Genomic DNA, 15,210 nt, shown 5'->3' with positions numbered 1-15,210 from the left:
GATCCTGACAGGATATTCCCTAGGACCTTGAGAGAAGTTAGTGTAGAAATAGCAGGGGCTCTGACAGAAATATTTCAAATGTCATTAGAAACGGGGATGGTGCCGGAGGATTGGCGTATTGCTCATGTGGTTCCATTGTTTAAAAAGGGTTCTAAGAGTAAACCTAGCAATTATAGGCCTGTCAGTTTGACGTCAGTGGTGGGTAAATTAATGGAACGTATTCTTAGAGATGGTATATATAATTATCTGGATAGACAGGGTCTGATTAGGAATAGTCAGCATGGATTTGTGCATGTTTGACAAATCCTATTGAATTTTTTGAAGAGGTTATGAGGAAAGTTGACGAGGGTAAAGCAGTGGATGTTGTCTATATGGACTTCAGCAAGGCCTTTGACAAGGTTCCGCAAGGAAGGTTAGTTAGGTATTAATATTGAAGTAGTAAAATGGATTCAACAGTGGCTAGATGGAAGATGCCAGAGAGTAGTGGTGGATAACTGTTTGTCAGGTTGGAGGCCGGCGACTAGTGGTGTGCCTCAGGGATCTGAATTGGGTCCAATGTTGTTTGTCATAAACATTAATGATCTGGATGGTGGGGTGGTAAATTGGATTAGTAAGTATGCAGATGATACTAAGGTAGGTGGTGTTGTGGATAATGAAGTAGGTTTTCAAAACTTGCAGAAAAATTTAGGCCAGTTAGAAGAGTGGGCTGAACGATGGCAGATGGAGTTTAATGCTGATAAGTGTGAAGTGCTATATTTTGGTAGGAATAATCCAAATAGGACATACATGGTAAATGGTAGGGCATTGAAGAATGCAATAGAACAGAATGATCTAGGAATAATGGTGCATAGTTCCCTGAAGGTGGAATTTCACGTGGATAGGGTGGTGAAGAAAGCTTTTGATATGCTGGCCTTTATAAATCAGAGCATTGAGTATAGGAGTTGGGATGTAATGTTAAAATTGTACAAGGCATTGGTAAGGCCGAATTTGGAGTATTGTGTACAGTTCTGGTCACTGAATTATAGGAAAGATATCAACAAAATAGAGAGTGTACAGAGCAGATTTACTAGAATGTTACCTGGGTTTGAAACCTAAGTTACAGGGAAAGGCTGAACAAGTTAGGTCTTTATTCTTTGGAGCATAGAAGGTTGAGTGGGGACTTGATAGAGGTATTTAAAATAATGAGGGGGATAGATCGAGTTGACGTGGATAGGCTTTTTCCATTGAGAATAGGGGAGATTCAAACAAGAGGACATGAGTTGAAAGTTAGGGGGCAAAAGTTTAAGGGTAACACGATGGGGAATTTCTTTACTTACAGAGTGGTAGCTGTGTGGAATGAGCTTCTGGTAGAAGTGGTAGAGGCAGGTTCGGTATTGTCATTTAAAGTAAAATTGGATAGGTATATGGACAGGAAAGGAATGGAGGGTTATGGGCTGAGTGCGGGTCAGTGGGACTAGGTGAGAGTAAGCGTTCAGCACGGACTAGAAGAGCCGAGATGGCCTGTTTCCGTGCTGTAATTGTTATAGTGTTATGATTGAGCACTGAGGCTCCTTTTACATGTTCTTTAAATACTCGATTCTTGATGTCAAAAACATGATTGCCAATTAGTGGTACAGTCCTCAATCTTTAAAAGGGCTGTGCCAGCTATCCATATTCTGGAGAGTTTGTGTGTCTAAACCCCGGAAGCTGGCACAGTTGGGTGCGTGCCATAACAGAGAGTGAAGAGCACACTGTTCATTGGTGTGCACATAATGGACTCTCTAACCTGGACACACGACACCTCCTCATTTGTCAAACAGGTACCTTCTGAGGAGATTGAGGAGTGCAATGTTCCCTACCCCCATTCCAACAGCTTTCTACGGGGCCACCATCGAGAGAGGCTTGTCTGGCTGTATCTTTGTGTGGTACAGTGGCTGTAAGGCACCAGACTGCAAGATTCTACAGAGGATAGTAAAAACTGCAGAGAAGACCATCAAGGTCTGTCTCCTCCCTATTTGAGACATTTATCAGGAGCATTGCAAACAGAGCCCAAAGCATTGTTGAGGATCCCTACCACCCACCTGACAATCTCTTTGACCCACTACCATCAGGAAGGGGGTATAGAAACATCAGGACTAGGTCTGCCAGACACCTTCCCTCAAACTGTGAGACTAATGAATACCCTGCCACCACTCAGGGCTCGTCACTGGGACAGTGAACTGTTTACTGTTTACCTGTGCTGCACTTTACAACATGCCTTTTGAATTATATTTTATGAACTTAATTATAAGTATAATATTTTGGCTTATGTGCTGTGTGTGATATATGGTGCGTGGGTGTATCATGGTCTGGAGGAACGTTGGTTCGTTTGGTTGCATGTATATACAGTCCAATGACAATAAAATTGAACTTGAATTTACATACCCAATATTTGAACACCAAGTGCCAGCAAGCTATTTAAATTTGCAGTCAAAATCAATCATGTTTTCGCTTGACATACATGTTTCCAGTAAGAGTTATGTAAAGTGATTTATTTTCTTAACCTGGAGGCAATTTTAGCTCCGGCTCTCTGAGACACAATAAGCCAGTGATCAAACTGTTGGCTTTCTTCTTGTGTACAATCATTATTTACATCTGCAGGGCCGATGAGCATTCAAATAAAATTTAGAAAAACTACCTTTATTTTCTGAGTACTGTAGTGGTATTATTTAAATGAGAATGCAAACCAAATTCTTAGGGAATCTGTTAAAATTGCTGAATTTTTAATCATCATTTTCAGAGAAATGAAATAATCAATGTTAAAATAATATTGCAATGGTTCTAAAGTGTGATAATGCTTTATTTGTATTGTAATGCCCAGCAGCCAGTAACTGATCAGAAACATACTATTTCACAAATGCTGTCTCCTGGGAATAACTGTTACTTCAAGATCATTTTCATCTTGAAGGAATTTTTACTTTTTATGATTTTTGACTGATTAATTGTTTCATTCCCAATTGTGACACAGAAAAAAATATAGCTTGAACACTACATGAGGTTTTAATCATAAAGGTGTCTGACTGAAGTGGAATCTGTCACACAGTTACTTGTACATTGGTAGCTTAACTTTAGTAATTTAGGAATAGAATATTGTAAATCAGCTCCCAAGATGATATTTGATTGTAGAAAGTAAGGACCAACGAAGACAATGATTAAACGGAGATAGGATATAAAAAGACTGCTTCAATCTTCTTAATCCTTTTTTCTAATATTACTTTCTGGGACCCTATATCCACGTTACGTCCCAACTTTTTATTCTATTGGACTCTTACCTCCTTTAAAATCACCAAGTGAGCCTTGAACACTTCTGGGAATTGTAGGTAAAATTGCTTGCTATTTGATGAGTCACAAGGGAAATAACTGCACATCCTGTTGTATAAGCTTCTATAAAATGAAGCGGGATAAGCTTCTTTGCAGAAATTACTTGGTAAAAATGGTAAGGCAATAATTTGCACATCATGGATTTCCGAAAGCTGAGCTAGACTTTTTCAGGCCACATGAGAGATAATGTCAGCCAAATTATCCAGTGAAAATCTAGTTATATTCAGAAATTTTATATTATACCTCAAATGCTAATATCCTGTATGAAAGTCAGGTAGGATGATAAACTGGCATCCACACAAAGCCTCGAACATGCCTCCAGAATTGAGTTAAATGATGCTTTCCCTCCCATCATCTCTCTCCGTCCCATCACTAAGCATTCTACATTTTCAGGAAAGACTACTCCAATCCACCAGTGCCTGATTGGCACTCTATACACTTCTTCCAGTACTGAAGCTTGTGGCTGCAGTTTGCCTCATCCACAATATTCTTCTAGGCTGATATAACCTGCAAATCCTATCACCAGAGAGAACAAGGGTAGCAGTCACATGAGAACACCACAAGGTGTTCTAGATCCAACATTATTCTTATTTGGAAATATAAGGCATTTCTCCATTGTCACTATCTCTTAATCCTATCTCAGCAACATTTTGGGATTATTGCTACTGGAAGGACTGCAGCCATACAGGAAGGCAAGTTACCATCTTCTTCTTAGGGCAAGCAGTGATGGGCACAAAGCTGAACTTATGTACATTGACACCCAATGTCACCTGTGAAGAGAGAGATAAACATGAAAGAGTTAGAAAGATTAGCTTTATTTTGTCACATGTACATTGAAACATTGATGCAGTGAAATGTGTCATTTGTGCCAATGACCAATACAGTCCGAGGATGTGCTGGGGGCAGCCTGTAAGTGTCACCAAGCTTCCAGTACCAACATAGCATGCCCACAACGTATTAACCCTAGCCCTACATCTTTGGAACATAGGAGGAAACCTGTGTAAACACAGGGAGAATGTACAAACTCCCTACAAAAAGCAGCGGGAATTGAACCCCGATCTCTGGCACTGTATAACCTTATGCTACCTGCTACTCCACAAAAAAATACAGTAAACCTTATAAGTAATACAAAAGAGAGATCCTATTATAATCATGCTTAGCTTATTATCCTTTTGGTTAAGAATCAAAAGAAAAATTGCTGGTGTAATTATTCAGGCAGCCTCTGCACATTGGCTGGAATGTCTACAGTGTGACCAACAACCCTAAGGTTGAGGAAACAAAGTTTAGGGCTTCATTATGAAAACATTTTTTTTACCATATCTAAATACCTGACAGAGGTATGAGTAGAAACGCAGTTTTTGTATTGCAGGCTGTGAAAGTTGCCGACATACGTGACAATAATAAGATGGTGGTAGAAGAGACTGACAATGTCACTACATTGACCCTTTGATGGCCCCTGTGATATAAGTCTAGGATTCAATATTCTTCCTTGCTAGCTATTCTTCATTTTCTCATCACCTTGGCATCATTATTATTCCTCCATTGTGTATAAATGTGCTCTTGGCCTAGTTAACTAAAAAGATCTTATTTATTCACCAACCTGTCAAAAACATTTTCTTGGCAGGTCATTTATTCAGGCAATGGTAGAGAGAATAAAAAACAATTTGCTCTTCAGTGCTTGCCTGTTACTCATCAGAATTTTGCTATTTGGTCTGATATAATGCGTTTCTAGATGGTCCATTTCAGGATCATTGAGTTGTCACAGTAAGTAACCTCCTCAATAAACCACAGTATGGGAGAAAGTTATTTACTGAGCTTTGCAAGTTATTTCACTCATAAAGGAGACACAAGAGACTGCAGATGCTGGAATCTGGAGCAAAAATAAAATCCACTGGAGGAACTCAGCAGGTTGAGCATCATCTATGAGGGAAAGGAAGTGTGAACATTTCAACTCATGTTCTCTGTATTATTTAGTATTATTACCTGTGTCTTTTTTTGTATTTGCAGAGTTTATCTTCTTTTGCACATTAGTCATTTGCTAGTCTTTGTCACAGAGTCATAGAACACTACAGCATAGAATCGGGCCTTTCAGCCCCTCTAGTCCATCCTGAACTATTAATCTGCCGAGTCCCATTGGCCTACATCCAGAACATAGTGTTGAAATCAAACCTGTAACCACCACTTGCACTGACAGCTCATTCCACACTCTCACCACACTCTGAGTGAAGAAGTTCCCCCTCATGTTCCCCTCAAACATTTCATCTTTCCCCCTTAATCTATGACTTCTAGTTCTATTCTCACTCAACTTCAATGGAAAATGAAAAAGTCTGGGTATATTTTCTATACCCCTCATAATTTTATATACCTCTATCAAGTTTCCTTTCATTCTCTTACGCTCTAGGGAATAAAGTCCTATTGAACCTTTCCCTATAACTCAGGCCCTCAAGTACCAGCAACATCCTTGTAAACTTTCTCTGCACTTTTTCAATCTTATTGATATCTTTCCTGCAGGTAGGTGACTAGAACTGTACACAATTAGGCCTCAGCAATGTCACATACAATTTCAACATAACATCCCATCTCCTGTACTCAATACTTTGAATTATGAAGGCCAATGTGCCAAAAGCTCAACCCCATCTACTTATGGACCTGTATTCCCAAATCCCTTTATTCCACCACACTCCTCAGTGCCCTACCACTCACCATGTAAGTCCTAAGCTGGTTTGTCCTCCCAAAGTGCAACACCTCACACTTGTCTGCCTCAAATTCCATCTGCCATTTTTCACCCCATTTTTCCAGCTGGTCCTGATGCCGCTGCAGGCTTTGATAGGCTTCCTCGCTGTCCACGACACCCCCAATCATGGTGTCATCTACAAATTTGCTGATCCGGTTTACTGCATTATCATCCAGATTGTTGATATAGATGGCAAACAATGGACAACTTAGTGTGAAGCCAAAACATTGACAATATTTACCCCCCACAGATGCTGCTCGATCCGCTGAGTTCCTCCAACAGTTTAAGATTTTTACTTCAGTCATTAATGTTTTTGATACAAAATCCCCTTACTATAATCTAGATACTCACCTATTGAGATTTATGACAAAGACTTCAGGAATAGATTAATGAAAGAAACTCAGCCCTTTTTATCAACAATGCTCATTTCTCTTCACGGGACAAATCTGTCAGCCCTGAGTGTTCTGGCCATTGAACATTTTTTTTGAATCATTCACTGTGACTGTCTGTGTTGTCTGGTGATAGGATCCTGTCCCAAGACTAGCCAGTATTTCAAGGAGTTAAATATAGGACTACTTGCCAGAAGGTCATATTATCAAGTCCCTTCAATCCTCTCAAATTCCAGAGTTAATCATAAAAAAACTAACACAAGGTCAATAACAGTGAAGCCTTCTACTGTTGAGGGGGAGAGAAACCTGATAGGAAGTGGCTTCTGCAAGTGAACAGCATTGATTGTTCCAGATCTTAAAGAAGGCTTTCTACCAAAAAGATAGTGAAGAAAGAAAAATATGTCAAGTTGTAGCTGGCAAAACAAAGTAGGTTATAAAAAAGAATGTGAATATTTTTGTACTGCAGGAATGGAGTGATTTGTTTGTCAGTCTGCATCGTGTGAAAAGGAACACTGTGTTGTTATAAACCTACTTGATAGCAAGATGAACTCCTCCTTTGGACTGCTTTGAGAAAGACACTTCCTTTATTTGCCATGCACTTTAAATGATCAGGGCAACATACCCCAGCCACAATCAATACTCTTCAGAGAACGTCTGCCTGCTGTCAATGGTCATAAAATCAGGACTTGCAATACGCACCAGCTGCTCAAACAACCATCCACCACCTGCTCCCATGACTTCACATGACCCTGATCAGGGGCGGGGGCAGCTAAGCAGGCTAGTGGAGGGATTGAGTGCCTTACACCTCCTTTCGTAGAGACGTATGTCCACCCTGCCACCTACATTATTTAATTCAAAATATTTTTGGGCCGTAATTAGGCAGCTGGGATGAATAGTTGGGTCAGCATTCCATCTATATATTAATATACAAGTTAGGGAAGAAAATGCCAATCGGCCCCACAAGTCTACTCTGTCATTTAATAAGATTTGGCTGATTTTATAGTAAACTCAGCTTCTCCTTCTTGCTTACTCATGCTAACCTTTCAACCTCCACCCCCCCCCCCCCACATTTATGAAAACTCTATTCAACTTTGCCTAAAGGATATTCAAAGGTTCTGCATCCCACACCCTTTGAGGAAGAGATTTCCAAAGTCCCTCAATGTTCTAGAGAAAAATAAATCGCCTTACTTCCATCTTAAATTTTTAACTGGTGACCTCATGTTCTTCCACAAGAGGAAACATCCTCTGCACATTAATCCTATCCAAATCCTTCAGGATATTATATGTTAAAATCAAGTCCTCTCTCCAACCAATGTGCAATCAGCCCAACTTTTCCTCACATTTCAACCTGCCCTTACCAGGCATAACTAAGGAGACTGAAAAATAGAAATAAAACATAAAAGAGAAGGAAGGTGAATCAAAGTCAGAATAGATACAGAATGAAAATTAAAGGAAGGTTAAAAAATACTAGATTAAAGAGAAAGAAATGAAGAGGTAATGTAAGAAAATAAACTGACTTTAAAAACATGGCATTTTTAATGTCTCTGAAAGATTTATCACATGAAGGAGTAAATTCCCCTGGCTTAAATTGTTTATTTTCTAGATTAGAAGGATTGACTGGTATTAGAAAGATGTTAATTACTAGTTAGATCTCTTCTGTATTTCCTTACAGGATTGGAGGGCAACCCACAGAGCAATCACATTCCCCAAACAAATTTCTTTGTAACCTCTTCTCTGCACATTCCCATCAACTCTGCATTTGTGCTCACACCACTTACCTTCACTTGAGGTCACCTAAAGTGACCAATTCAACTCAGTTCAGCTGCTTCACAGCCTGCTCCTTACTCAAAGCACTTGTTTCTAATTCAACCAATTCAGCCCACCAAAGGGAAATCCAGGTTAACAGAGGGAGCACAGGCAGCTCCAGACCTCTAGTCGCTGGAGCTGGAGGAAGCAGTACCGTGAGCTATGAAATCATATCACCCTCTGAATGATCAGAAAGCAACTAACACCCAAATCATGCAAATTCCTAAATAAAGCAGGAAAGTAAAAATAACTAGCAGCTTACCACTATTTTACTAACAAGGTCCACAAAAATACTTCCAAAATTAATGCATTACTGTTACATACCCAAGACATATTAAGAGGAGAAAACATCCACCATAAAATGAAGGAAATGGAGAATGTCAAAAGCTGATTTTCTACTTAACACATCAGAACATTTGGTAGATCATTTAACTTGTAAGGTAAATTTCCTGTTTGTTGCTAATAAGACAGCTGCACACCCAATTTTCACCTGCATAACTGCCCTTCATTCTTTCTCACTATATATATTTCATTACTTTTTAGCCCAAGGATATAGAAGTATCTAAAAGGTTGCTCAAAAAAATGTTGATGGCTAATAGTTATTTGGTATAGTTACCAGGAAACAGCTGCTTTTTAACTAACAATAGTCTACTGTACTGACCAGCTGCTTCACAACCTGCTCGTTACTCAAAACACTTGTTTCTAATTTTATTGTATATGAGACATCAGTTTATTGATCACCAAATAAGAAAAGCAATTTTTACATCAAATTATTACTTAGCAGAGATTTTCAAGAATATTATTTAGAAACATGGAAGCATAGAAAACCTACAGCACAATACAGGCCCTTTGGCCCACAATGCTGTGCCAAACATGTACTTACTTTAGAAATTACCTAGGTTTACCCATAGCCCTCTAATTTTCTAAGGTCTATGTACCTATCCAGGAGTCTCTTAAAAAACCCTATTGTATCGCCTCCACTACTGTCACTGGCAGCCCATTCCACGCACTTACCACGTTAAAAAAACGCCACTGACATCCCCTCTGTAACTACTTCCAAACACCTTAAAACTATGCCCTCTCATGTTAGCCATTTTAGCACTGGGAAAAAGCCTCTGACTATCCACACAATCAATGCCTCTCATCATCTTATACACGTCTGTCAGGTCACCTCACATTCTGTCGCTCCAATGAAAAAAGGCCGCGTTCACTCAACCAACCTATTCTCATAAGGCATGCTCCCCAATCCACGCCACATCCTTGTAAGTCTACTCTGCACCCTTTCTATAGTTTCCACATCCTTCCTGTAGTGAGGTGACCAGAACTGAGCACAGTATTTCAAGTGGGGTCTGACCAGGGCCCTATATAGCTGTAATGGGACAGAACATGAATGTTATTTTCATAGTTTAAATGCAGAATCTTTCAGCATTTGGAAGAAGAAGTTTGACTGGGAAGCACTTCTATTCTGGGCTAATCTTCAAAATGAAAGTTTGAAAAGTCCCTGTTGTACTTTTGGTGTATAAAAGAAACGTGTACATTTACAGTTTCTCTTCCTGTACTTTAAAAGATTTAATTTCAAAATCTAACTTAATTGTGAAACTTTCTGAAATTTTAAAATGGTAAAAATTCATTTTAAGTGAAGAGAACAGAATGATTAGTGAAGCAATTTCCATTGAACAAGGCCTCTTATTTAAAGTAATAGACTGGTCAATATTCTCTTGATCTTTCAGTGTCAAGTTTCTTGTGAGCCCATTACGTCAAAGAGTGACAGCAGGGAACCAGACCTTTCTGCCTATCCAGTCTGCACTGACCATCCATAGAGTCACAAGCCAAACCTCAATCTCTTGAGAGTAGAAGTTTGACCACATTTTGCCCCTGCTCTATTTAATTGACCCAACTCTCCCTGCAAGTAATCAAGAAGCCTTCACTTTTATTCTCAGACTTAGAAAAGAAGACTATGGACTGGGAGTGAAGGTTTCCTATTTGGAACTGATATGGTAAAGCAATAAGTTAAGTTGAGACTGCATCATCAGTGAAGAGGTAGTGGGTGGTGGCAAGCATTGGCAAACAGGAATCAACACGTATTAAGCCAAGCCAAGAAGTGTGTACACTTCTTTAAGCGTAGAGGATTGAAAGACATGAATGTGAATGGTTTTCACCAAGAGAAATAAACCGAGTCATTTAGCTGCATTTGATGGTTTGTGAAATGGGATCTGTAATGTTGAAGTTTTTGCTTCCTCTTTCTTAACGGTTCTATAAACATGCCCACTCCTTAGACTCTGAGTAAAACTGAATGATTTATGATGGATTTAGATATTTTACATTGCACGGCGCATCATCAGAAGTGAGTTAAAATGACCTTGTTTATTTCTCCAGGCAGTATTTTATTCCGTCCATAGACTGTGTTACACTTCAATACTGACTGTAAGGGCTGCCAAGCCTTAACTCATCTCCACATTTATTTTAACCTCAAAATTTTGTAAGCCTGATGAAGCTCAACCAAGAGCTATATTAGAGGATAAACATGAATCCTAAGTTACCAAGCAGTTAAAAGAAGAAGTTTGGACATGGGTGTTGAATGCCAACAGACACACTGCTCAGAACAGCTTATTGTGGATACTGAAAAGGAATTATAAAAGGAGTCATCCAAGGAGACATGGTGCATAACTATATGGAAAGAGATGAAAGTGGTGCGGGACACTATCATCACAGACCACAGAGGAGCAACAGTAGTGCTCTCTGTTGGAAGCCTAACGTGCCTTTGAGGCATAAAGAGGATTCAATGAATTCATTACAACCTGGTGGCAACCTGGTTGCACTCCGTCTGTTGACATGTTATAACTATGAGAGCTAAGCTCTGACACTTAGCTGAGATTTCCCACTGACTTTTCTTCTGTCCTACCCTGCAGCAAGGGCGTCTGACATTTTGATGGAAATTTGAGGAATGTGTCATCTCCTATTTAAAAGCAGATAATCATAATGTGAATGTAAAGGAAAGAGGAAACAACAATAAAATCATAAATGAGAAACTTTCCTCTGTGTGTGGTCCCGAATATAAATCGACTAGCCAGAACAGTACTTATCACAATTCAGTTCCTGATAAATGTCTGGTGTCAAAGTTACTGGAGGTGTTTCTAAAATGAAGCAGCACCACTCAATATAATAAATTCAATTTCTAAGCCTGGGTTAAGGCACCAAGACTGGAAATCTGTGGATCCTACAGTTTTACTGAGGTGTGCACAAATGTGAAATGACTCCAATGAGCCTGGCTTCATAAATGCTTCATTTAACAAGAATTCCTAGACAGTTTGCATATTAGAAGAGAGACACAAAGGGAGAACAAGATGATCAACACACACAAAATGCTGGAGGAGCTCGGCAGGTCAGGCAGCATCTTATGGAGAGGAATAAACAGTCGATGTTACGGGCCAAGACCTTTCATCAAGACTGAATGACAATGAGTAGCTTCTATTGGGACCAGTAAATTGATACAGATAGTGCAGCCTGCAAAGAACTGGGGAGTGGAGGAGTGAGAGATTTATTGATCCACCATGTCCTGATCAATATTTATCTTTTAGCTCAATAGTTCTAGATCTGATTACCTGATTGTTATCATATTGCTCTTAGTGGGCATCAGAAACTGTAGCAGAGGTTTGATCCAAAGGCAGAGCAGTGGAGATGATGTAGTGGGGAGCTATAGCTTTAATAATCAACTGCAAAATAACAAGCCACCAGGGCCCACAAAATAAGAGAAAACTGATTATGAAGGCCTCGGCATGCCATGCCATGCCACACTGTGCCACGCCAAGCCACAAGCTGGTTTGTATGAGTGAACGTAGGTTGTGAATGAGAGCTGGGTTTAAATAGACTGCAGGTGATGAGATGAAAATGAGTGGGAGATGATTCCTGTTTGCTGGGCGAAGACTGGGAGGTGCCTGCTAGTGCAGGCCTGACAGGACACACCCTCCTACCCCAATGGCCTAGAACGATCTAAATGGGTCTGGTGGAACTCCTCAATGAGCAATTGATTGAAGATGAAAATGGATGACACCCAAGACCTCTCTAGGCCATACCCTCTCCAGTTGACCAGGTACTGCACACACCCTGTCCACGTCCATGACAACATGAATCCATCAACCAATGAACGATATATGCTGGGCCACTTTGCACCATCCTAGGATCCAGAGGTGCAGACTCAGGTAGGTTGAGTGGCCCATGGACAACAGGCTTGTGGAAGGTAGGTGTAATTCTGATAGATGGTGGCAGCTGGAGAAGGTGAGTGACTGGATTGATTCAATGGGTAATCTTAAAGGGACCAATGAACTGGGGCAAGAGCTGTGGGAGTCGGTGTGCAGAGGAAAGTTTCAGTTAGACAGCCAGACACCATCCACTGGCTGGGTACAAATGGCAGTTGGCCTGGCGGTAGTAAGTGCAGTCAGAAGCAAGGCTGGCCTTCGTGCCCTCTTCCAAGCATTCTGGCATCAGCAAACCAAGGCCCTAGCAGATGTGACCTCCACCTTTGGCTGCTCCGTGGGGAACAGCGGCTGTCAGTAGCCATGAAGCACTTCAAAGGGTGACATACCTGTGGCAGAGGACATGTGTAGATTGTGGAACAGCTCGGCCCAGAGCAGATACTTCTTCCATGCGGAATGGTTAGAGGCGGCAAAGCATCGCAGAACCTTCTTCACTTGCTGATTGGGTCTTTCTGACTGTCCGTTGGTTTGCAGATGAGAGCTAGGGGACAAACTCACTGAGGAACGGAAGGGGGAGCAGAAGGCTCACCAGAAGTGGGAAACGAATAGTGGGCCCCGGTCCTGGGGGAAAGCATCAAGGTGAACTACATGTTGAAGACAGAGGTCCACCATCACAGTGGCTGACGGAAGCTTGGGGAGGGCAATAAAGCGGTTTACCACTGTCATAATCATCGTGGCCCCATTGGAAGGTGGTAAACCCATGATAAAATCCATGGTGATGTGGCACCATGATCATCGATGGATCAGTAGGAGCCACAGGAGCCCAGAGGGCCACTGGTTGGAGGAATTGTATTAGGCACATTGATGGCAGGCAGTGATGAACAGACGTACAACTGTGATCATGGTGGGCCAACAGAACCATGTCACAGAAAATTCAGAGATCGTGGGAATGGCATTTTTCCAACTTATAGTACAGCTGGTTTTCAAGGAGATGCTGACCGATTGAACTGACGTGGCAGTCATGTTCCTAGGGGTCCTTGGAGAAGATGAGGATGTCGTTGAGGCAGATGAATGCATACCTGTATAGCATGTCTCAGAAGATCTCATTGATGAAGGCTTGTAAATGACTGGACTGAAGAGCGTCACGAAATACTCATTGTGGTCAGTGGGTATTAGGAACACCATCTTCCACTCTTACCCTTGGTGGATGTGGATTAAGTTGTATGTGCTCCATAGATCCAGTTTTGTGAAGATTTGGGACCCCTGGAGTGTTTTGAATGCACCATCCATGAAGGGGAGAGGGTAGCAGTTCTTCATGGTGATGTTGTAAGTTCACAGAAATTGATATAGGGATAGAGACCTTCATCTTTGCTTTTGACAAAGAAGAATCCTGCACTGGCTGAGGTCTGGGATGTTCAAATGAAGTCATACTGGGGCACTTCAGTGATGTAGTCATTCATAGCTTGGGTCTCAGGAGGGGAAAGGGAGAACAGACAGCCTTGGGGAGGGGTGGTGCCCGGGAGGAGGTTGATTGTGTGGCCGTGTGGTCTGTGAGGTAGCAGGGTGCTGGCTTCCCTTTTACTGAAGACAGTGGCTAAGTTGTGGTATTGGGCAGGTGGGTGCCCAACTAGCAGTGAGCCAGGTGACCAGGTGAAGTGAGGGTCATGAGCAGAGAGCCAGGGGTAACCCAGGATGAGAGGAGCATTGGGTGAGTCAATAAGGAGGAATTGGGTGGACTCACTGTGTTCTCCAAGGCTGCACAGGCTGTGTGCAAGCTCTGATCATCCAAAGCCCTAAGGGACGTCCATCAATGGCTGTGATGCAAAAGGAGTGAGAGAAAGGCCCAGTAGGAAGTCCAAGTTGCACATACAGACTCTGCTCCAGAAAGTTGTCTGCTGTGCTAGAATCTACCAGAGCCTCCTGTGTGCGTAGAGCCATCAGGGTGTGGAGGAGGATAGAGTGAGAGAGTCGGGCAATGGTGCTGGAACGAGGGGCTGGGGGAGCTTCCCAGATGCAGTGCCATTTGGTGTGCGGGTGATCGGCGACTCAGCAGTAAGCACACAATTTGCTTCTTTACTGATGCTCACACTCTTAGGGGCTTAAGGGAGTGCTCCCTAAATGCATGGATTCTGGAGGCATTGCTAATGAGGGTCCTGGAACCTGAAATGGTTCTGGCAATGGAACAAAGAATGGTGGCCATCTCATGGGTAGACAGCTCATCTCTCAAGCACTCTGAGAGGCCGTGACGGTAATGGGCCAGCAGCAGCTCTGCATTCTACCCGCACTCCACCACAAGGGTCCTGAATTCCACGGTGTAATCCAGAACCGTGGCGCAGGAGAAGTATCTGATCCACTGCCCCATTCCAGTTCCCAGATGGTGGAAACATCCTCATATTTATTGCAAATGGTGGTTTTATTGTTCCAAATGGCAGTGGCCCAGATCAGAGCTCACCCAGTCAGGAGAGAGATGACGAAGGCAATCTTGATTTAGTCTGTGAAATACAGAGATGGCTCAAAGTGAAACACGCATGGGGACAGGAAGTTGTGGCATCATGCTGGGGATCCATCAAAGCATTTGGGCAGCAGAATCTGGTGCTCTGAGGGAGGAGGTTGACAGGCGGGGGGAGGTGGTTGCTGTATCGAGATGGAGAGTTGGTTGAGAGTGGAAAGCAGATGATCAATGGTTTCCTGCTACTTCGGGATCATGTACTCATTTATTTTGGATGACTTCCTTTTGGCGAATGTACTC

General features: G+C 41.9%; 1 protein-coding gene across 2 annotated transcripts in view; it reads right to left on the bottom strand.

The window, feature by feature from the left end:
- Positions 1 to 2,821: 2,821 nt before the first annotated feature.
- The window catches only part of rnd2 (Rho family GTPase 2), a 125,171-nt gene continuing 112,782 nt past the window's right edge, over positions 2,822 to 15,210 (bottom strand). For both annotated transcript variants that reach the window (XR_009509034.1, XR_009509033.1), the window contains one exon: positions 2,822 to 4,109. The gene's annotated coding sequence lies outside the window, so the exon portion shown is untranslated. The remainder of the gene's footprint in view (positions 4,110 to 15,210) is intronic.

Source organism: Hypanus sabinus, chromosome X1 (assembly GCF_030144855.1).
Source record: "Hypanus sabinus isolate sHypSab1 chromosome X1, sHypSab1.hap1, whole genome shotgun sequence".
Classification (NCBI taxonomy): Eukaryota; Metazoa; Chordata; class Chondrichthyes; order Myliobatiformes; family Dasyatidae; genus Hypanus; species Hypanus sabinus.
This window is presented reverse-complemented; position numbering and strand designations above follow the sequence as displayed.